This window comes from Phoxinus phoxinus, assembly GCF_949152265.1.
Source record: "Phoxinus phoxinus genome assembly, chromosome: 14".
In the NCBI taxonomy this organism is placed as follows: Eukaryota; Metazoa; Chordata; class Actinopteri; order Cypriniformes; family Leuciscidae; genus Phoxinus; species Phoxinus phoxinus.
The window spans coordinates 21,451,147-21,459,627 of NC_136889.1; the positions used below are offsets into that span (position 1 = coordinate 21,451,147).

Below are 8,481 nucleotides of genomic sequence, written 5' to 3' on the forward strand. Positions count from 1 at the left end.
TTTGTGCCGCAAAGCGCCCTCTGGAGTAATTAAGTTAACCTTTGTGTAACGTTTAGCAACTCCGTCCACTGTTGCGGAGACGTTCACGTAGCGATGACGTCATCCCTTTACGGACTCGGGAGCGGCCGCACATGATGATAAATGTGATACATTTATGAAATCATAACTTTTGCATTTGCATATATTTATTTAAACAGATAAAGAAAAGGGACTGAGTGAAACATTCAATATTTGATTTTATTTGACCGCAGTGCCATGAAAATAGACAATTCTCCTATATGCTACTTTTAAATCTTTTGGCAAAATAGCACTAAATTCTCTGAGGAAATAATGTTCTCTTTGAAACAAAAATAGCTTCATTTCAAAATAATCTGGATATCAATGTCTATGCTTTGAAATGTCCAAAAGATAGCACTCTGAATTTAGATTTCATTAAATTACATTCAGATATTGAAAAAAAATATACATTACACATACAAATGTGCATAAACAAACAAACAAAATATTAATAGTAAGAGTACCAGTCATTATACTGTACCAAAATATTTTTGCACTACATTGCCTGTTAGAAAACCTTGTGTAACCAACATGTGAGACATGCACACAGCGATATGAGACGAGAACAGGATCTTTTGAGGCTCTGTGTAAAAGAAAGCGAGTGATTTTACACTACATTGAGCATGTATACCTTGTTTTCCCTGTTAATCATAAACCGTGGGTTTTTGCACAGAATGTAGGCCATTGTTATGAGATATTCGACACCGACCCAAACAGGTTTGGTTTCCAGATCCAAATATTAAACAGCCAGAAATGTAGAAAATCCATGTGTGTACAAAGGAGGCATTGGGAACATGTATACCGGACAGCCTGGACTGATACCTACATTTGTTACAAGGGACAGAAGACTGCATTATGAACTGCAGGTAGTACAGATGATTGAAATGAATGAACCAAAGAGGACTATGTTGCTGAGAATTCATTGCCATAACACTAGATGGCAGAGTCACCTTTACATAACAGTTTCTGCCAAAAAGCCTTAAAAGGCTGAATGCAAATATCTTAACGAAACACAAGTAGCAAGTACCCCCCCAAACACACACTATTATGACTGTGAAAGTTGCATGTCACATGACCCTGTTTAAGTCGACAAAACCAGAAGGCCTTGAAAGAAATATTAGTTTCACTTCTCATTTTCCCTCATACATATTTCCCATTTTCTTTCTTTTTGTTTTTTGTTAAAGGTATGGGAACTTAATAAAAAAAATAAATAAACATAATTAGTTTGACATCAGTAGCCACTTAAACACACACACACACACACACACACAAATTCATTTCAGAGCAACAAAGCTTTAGTAAAATCACTTCAACCTTATAAGCAGCCAGGATTTTGAAACTGACAAATATTATTTTTTTCTTCTTCTTTTTTTTTACAACATAACAACAAGGTGCATGGCATTCATTTGCCTTTTTTAATCCCTGAAAACAGTGCTTAAAGGGATAGTTCACCCCGAAAATGAAAATTCTGTCATTCATTAATCTCCCACATGTCATTCCAAACCTGTAAGACTTTCGTTTATTTTCAGAACTAAAATGAAGATCTTTTTGATGAAATCTGAGCTTTCTGTCCCTCCATTGACAGCTACTCAACTATCACTTTGACGCTTCAAAAAGTTCATAAAGAGATTGTAAAACTAATTTCCCAAATTTTTTGAAGAGACACCATCGCTTTATACGCTGAACAGATTTAATTAAGGCTTTTATTCACATATAAACTCATCAACTCACACATCAGTTATGGTAAACGGAAGCTCAAGCATGTTCACTTACGCAGCTTGTTTGAAGCTTCTTTATGTTCGCTGATCAATGTTTATGTGAATAAAAGCCTAAATTCAAGCTGTTCATGAAGCGATCGAGTCTCATTAGAAAATTTGGACTAAATCGCTCAATTATTTTTTACGATCTCTTTATGAACTTTTTGAAGCGTCAATGTGTCAGTTGCGTAGCTGTCAATGGAGGGGCAGAAAGCTCTCAGATTTCATCAAAAAAATCTTCATTTGTGTTCCAAAGATGAACGAAAGTCTTACGGGTTTGGAACGACATGAGGGAGAGTAAAAGTTGACAATTTAAATTTTTGGGTGAACTATCTCTTTAAGATAATAGCTAACTCAAGCAAATTTATGAAAACAAAACGTCTGGTCAAAGTTCAGATTGAGCGAGGCAGTGATGATAACAAGATGATGTTGTCTTTTTCCACTTGGAAAAATACACCCTGATATGGGCCGTCACGTCACAAACCACAGAGCTCATGCTCACCAGCAGACTTGCACAAGCACAAATGCACACAAACCCGAAACCCCTTCTTCTTTTTTGCTGGCTCCTGGAAATCAGTCATGGACTGTTGAAAATCCCCTGCATGTACATATGACATCTTATCCTTTGTCATCCAAATGGTAGAGTAGCACTGAAGCTCCATGATCAGGAGGCAGGGTGTGGCAGCTCCCCAGGGCACAGATGCATGTGGCTGGGGAGCATGAATACGGCAGCAGCTTGTACTGCTGGAACTCCTGGAGCACCATCTTCAGTCTCTTCCGCCTTCTTTCTGTCTCCTCCTCCTTGTCATCCCTCTGTTTCTCCCTCTCCCTCTGGGCCTCGTCCAGGTGGATCTTGCGTAGCAGGTTGTTGATGAGCACGGAGCGACGGAGGTAAACCTCGGGGTCGTCTAGGAAACGCAGCTTCTGCAGAGATAGGCGCAATATGCAGCTGCGCTCCTCACGCAGGATCAGGTGCTGAGGAGAGACAAACAGGTAAGATAGACAGACAGGTGAGAGAGACAGACAGGTAAGAGAGACAGACAGGTGAGAGAGACAGACAGGTGAGACACTGACAGGTGAGAGAGACTGACAGGTGAGAGAGACAGACAGGTAAGACACTGACAGGTGAGAGAGACTGACAGGTGAGAGAGACAGACAGGTGAGAGACTGAAAGGTGAGAGAGACTGACAGGTGAGAGAGACAGAGACAGACAGGTGAGAGGGACAGACAGGTAAGAGAGACAGACAGGTGAGAGAGACTGACAGGTGAGAGAGACTGACAGGTGAGAGAGACAGACAGGTGAGAGAGACAGACAGGTGAGAGAGACAGACAGGTGAGAGACTGACAGGTGAGAGAGACTGACAGGTGAGAGAGACAGAGACAGACAGGTGAGAGAGACAGACAGGTGAGAGAGACTGACAGGTGAGAGAAACTGACAGGTGAGAGACTGACAGGTGAGAGAGACAGACAGGTGAGAGAGACAGACAGGTGAGACACTGACAGGTGAGAGAGACAGACAGGTGAGAGACTGACAGGTGAGAGAGACAGACAGGTGAGAGAGACAGACAGGTGAGAGAGACAGACAGGTGAGAGACTGACAGGTGAGAGAGACTGACAGGTGAGAGAGACAGACAGGTGAGAGAGACAGACAGGTGAGAGACTGACAGGTGAGAGACTGACAGGTGAGAGAGACAGACAGGTGAGAGAGACAGACAGGTGAGACACTGACAGGTGAGAGAGACTGACAGGTGAGAGAGACAGACAGGTGAGAGACTGACAGGTGAGAGAGACTGACAGGTGAGAGAGACAGACAGGTGAGAGAGACAGACAGGTGAGAGACTGACAGGTGAGAGAGACTGACAGGTGAGAGAGACTGACAGGTGAGAGAGACAGAGACAGACAGGTGAGAGGGACAGACAGGTAAGAGAGACAGACAGGTGAGAGAGACTGACAGGTGAGAGACAGACAGGTGAGAGAGACAGACAGGTGAGAGAGACAGACAGGTGAGAGAGACAGACAGGTGAGAGACTGACAGGTGAGAGAGACTGACAGGTGAGAGAGACAGAGACAGACAGGTGAGAGAGACAGACAGGTGAGAGAGACTGACAGGTGAGAGAAACTGACAGGTGAGAGAGACAGACAGGTGAGAGAGACAGAGACAGACAGGTGAGAGAGACTGACAGGTGAGAGAGACTGACAGGTGAGAGAGACAGACAGGTGAGAGAGACAGACAGGTGAGAGAGACAGACAGGTGAGAGAGACAGACATGTGAGAGAAACTGACAGGTGAGAGAGACAGACAGGTGAGAGAGACAGAGACAGACAGGTGAGAGAGACTGACAGGTGAGAGAGACAGACAGGTGAGAGAGACAGACAGGTGAGAGAGACAGACATGTGAGAGAGACAGACATGTGAGAGAGACAGACCGGTAAGAGAGACAGACCGGTAAGAGAGACAGACAGGTAAGAGACATACATGTGAGAGAGACAGACCAGTGAGAGAGACAGACAGGTGAGAGAGACAAATCGGTAAGAGAGACAGACAGGTGAGAGAGACAGACAGGTGAGAGAGATAGATGGGTAAGAGAGACAGACATGTGTGAGAGAGAGAGAGACATGTGAAAGAGACAGACTGGTGAGAGAGATAGACGGGTAAGAGAGACAGACATGTGAGACATCCACCCATCCATCCATCCTTCCATCCATCCTTACTTTTTTTCAAAACAAGCCTGTCAAGCCAATATTCAAAGTTACAGTTGTGAATTTATTGAATGTAAATTCATTTTAGTTATACTTCCTTTCATTCAAATTTGAATTTCAATTCTGCATCCTGTTTGCTTCCTCAATTCAAATTCAGAAACTGAACTGGAATTTAAAAGGCATTCTTAGTTCAACTGTGCACAAAAAAAAATCAGCAGTCTCAGCTCATATCAGTCGACACTCACTTTTTGTAAATATCCATGTAGGCTTCCCTGAACATCCTCCTCTTCCGCATATTTTCGCTTAAAGTAGGCGACTTTCGACGTTGTCGACCGTTGAGGGCACTCTTAGAGGAAAGACCCTGCGGATAAGCACACAAGGACTCTGTGAAACTGGCTTTGCAACTGGACGGAAATTTAATTTTTACAAATGTAACAGATCTCTCTTTCAATCTCTCGCTGGGATGACGATTCACCTTCAAACAATGCCATCGTCTGTGTCCTCAAACACTATGGCCCGGTTTCACAGACAGGACTTAGATTAAGCCAGGATTAGACCTTAGTTCAATTAGGACATTTAAAAAGCTTTTATAAACATGCCTTGGAAAAAAACTAAAAACATTACTGGTTGCATAAAACAATGGCTCTGCCATATTTTAAGATATGTCAGTGCTAGTTGCTTTCAGTTAAGACAGCTCAAACATGCATTTTAGTCTGGGAAACCGGGGGTATATGTCATGGGTAACGTGGATTAGGTTAGACTAGGGTCAGTGTGTTATGTAACAATGTCTGTGTGTGTTGTGTGTTTTAATTACCTGAGGACTGCTTCACGCAGACACAATCACACGCCTCTCTGACAAATCCTCTATTCACCTGAGGCTCTTTACTCTGGCTCACACACATTGCCTAATGGTTCCTATAGTCAGAGAGAGAGAAAAAAAAACAGAGAGAGAGTATCGTTTACTGGATCCTACTGTTTCCTATCTGATTTCAGTTGACTAAAGTTAAATTGGTGTGAATGTGTTACAACTAGCCCTGATCTTCCTTACAGATCAGTGTGGTTCTGTCTCAAAGAAGCGAAAACAAATCGCACAGTATAAATGCAATGGCATCTGCAGGAAGCTGTGCTTTAGTTGCACAATGTCTTGCTGCTGCGTTTTATTTATCAGGTTCAAAGAAACGTGCCGTGTGCTCTGTCAACAGCGGTGCGGGGCACAATAACCGTGGGTGGGTAGATTAGTGTGGGCTGCATGTCAGTTTGTGTGCTTGAGAGAGAGAGAGAGAGAGAGAGAGAGAGAGAGGAGACATATAAACCAATAAGATATTTCTTCACTGTACATTCTTTTAGTTGCATTTGGTTAAACTGTACAAATACAGGGACGATATTAGATGCCATTTTAGCGACTTTCAGTTATAACTGTAAACGTGATAACATTTTATCATTTTTAACTAATTTTGTTTAAGCTATTAAGATATACTGATAACACAGATTGTATAAAGTAACATGATGACAAAGTTCATATGATGTTCATGTAAGAGAATTCTGGCAATGTCCCATTCACCATATATAGATTTTTATTTCTTACAGTATTCTTAATTATTATAATTAAGGCAATTCATATTTGAACAATATTTGAACATGAAAGTATTTTTGTCTTGATAAAGGTGCACTGAGTCTGGCCAATATTACAGTTGTCTAGTATGGATGAAACACCATGCAAAAGCAATAATTTTCGCTTTAATGCTATTGTATAGCATCCAGCTATGATTCATTCAGCAAAATTGTCCAAAAATTTGAGTTACAAAGATCCAGTATTCTGCTGGTCATGTGATATCAACATGGCCCACATAAGGTAACTTGTTCCATGTCTAAATAAAAACATCTGTAATTATGTTAGTAATTTTAATGGAAAATTCATTAAAAAAAATCATTTTTAAAGGGGAAACTAAAAATAAAAATAAAAAACATGAATACTCTTAACTTTACTTTATATATATATATTCTGCTGAAAAATTGAATCAAAATAGATTTTTTTAACTTACATTATATTTTAAGAATGTTATTTTCATTTTTCTTTTTTTACAGTGAGTGTACCAAATAAGTAAATTTAATAACTGAAAGTCCAACATGCATGCATAATGTTATAGTGCAGTACATTCACTCAACTGTCACGCTAATGAATGAATCACAGAACGCGCATTTTCGAGAAAAAGAAAAAAAAATTCAAACTATAAAATGGGTCTGTTATAGGGTATAAACTATTAAATAGCTAATTGCACCCCCTATAACTGTTGCAAAATAAACAAATCCATGCAGTAAAATGTAACTTAATGATATTGTAATGATATTAAAAACCAATATGATTAACAAAGGTACACGATCCTACCTTATTTATAAAGCCACATTAACAGTCCCTGCACGCGCGCTCATCAGATCAGAGGTTTAAAAGAGCTCATATTGTGCCGAATGTAGCCGCTTTCAGCTCCGCGTGAGCTTGACGCTTCGCCCCCAGATGTCGAAGTCTTGCTTTTGATATAATCCCTGTAGTATTCGGCTCACTCTCGGCTCTTAAAATATCCCCTTTCTGTTCAGAAAGCAATAACAGACTGCACCGGCTCCTGATTGGTCGACACTGAAACAGATGTTTCCTGTTGCTAGGAGAGTCACTAGGCAATGATGACGCTCCTGCATCAAACTCCATTCTTCTCGCATCCTCTGCTGCTGCGTTTCCTCCTCCTCTCTCTTGTTGCGTATTTCTTAACATATGGCTTAGCTAATTATAATCATTTTAGTTTTGAAAGGTGTTATTGCTCATATACTCCTACAGCTTATCTCACTGGCATAGCCTACATTTCAAAACCTCTTAAATAATCTTTTAACCTCACATCTCCAAGCTTTATTAGCCTATCTCCTTCAAGCATATAAGCGATTCTTCCACTCCTTTTTTTTCAGTTTAACGCGTGAAGTACACGCAATTAATGCATACTCTCAGAAAAAAGGCACCCTATCAAAAGGTAGGCCTACACACATATTGGTACCAAAAGTGTAGGCCTATATTAGTATAGTAAATATTACACAGCATCAGTTTTTTCTGTCATCCTTTGGGTGCACCACAGTACACGATCATGCTATCATTCATTCAAGTGTTATTAAACAATTCAAGCATGATAAGATGAAAAAAAGTACTCAAATCTCAAGCACAGAATACAGCATCGAGTTTCGCGCTTGAACAGACAAAAACGTTACAAACTCCTGTTTTGTTGAGTATCCTCGCAAGCATATTTTTAAATGAGTTAAATTGAGTTATAAAGCAAAGAGTTGGATGCGTGTCAGATCCGCGTCATGCCTTAAATTGACAGCAGCCTAAAAAACCTGCTGCTGTTTGTCATTAATGTTAATCAAAGAACAAATATACAGAGAAAAATCAATCCCTTATTAAAGCTATAAAAGTTATTCAGGCAACTGAATAACTTCTGTAGCTTTAATAAGGATTAGTCTATATTTAATTTATAATTTGTGCAGTGAAGGCTGTGCAGTGTTTGATTTTTATTTTTTTTACCTGTTAGACCTACCGAAAATCTTAAAGCACTGTTTACAAGGTTACATGGGGAAAAAAACAACATATACTTTTTTTGTGCAGTTTAGCAGGGCAGGTAAAAAACTGAACCGGCCCGGAAAGTTGTTTACATTATTTTGGAGAATCAATGTGAAAGTATTACAATATAAAAATATATTAAAAACTTTAATTTTAGGTGCGATTAGGTGTGTGAAAAAATTAATTAGTAAAAAAAATTTTTATTGGCTGACAGCGCAAAAATAGATAAATAAAACACACTCTCTTCTCAGTTTCATACACCCTTTCCATCAGAATCAGACAGCCCGATTACCAGATGAGAGATCATATGGTGATACATTTTTCTCTGCCAGTATCACCTATTTTTGCAGCTGTGATACATAAGATCAATGCAT

General features: G+C 39.9%; 1 long non-coding RNA gene across 1 annotated transcript; it reads right to left on the bottom strand.

Moving 5' to 3' along the window:
• Positions 1-219: 219 nt before the first annotated feature.
• LOC307010547 lies at positions 220-7,087 on the bottom strand. Its single transcript, XR_013800211.1, has 4 exons — positions 6,899-7,087; positions 5,327-5,427; positions 4,758-4,873; positions 220-2,789 (listed from the first exon to the last, which is right to left on the bottom strand). It is a non-coding gene; the product is annotated as an uncharacterized lncRNA (long non-coding RNA).
• Positions 7,088-8,481: the final 1,394 nt, after the last annotated feature.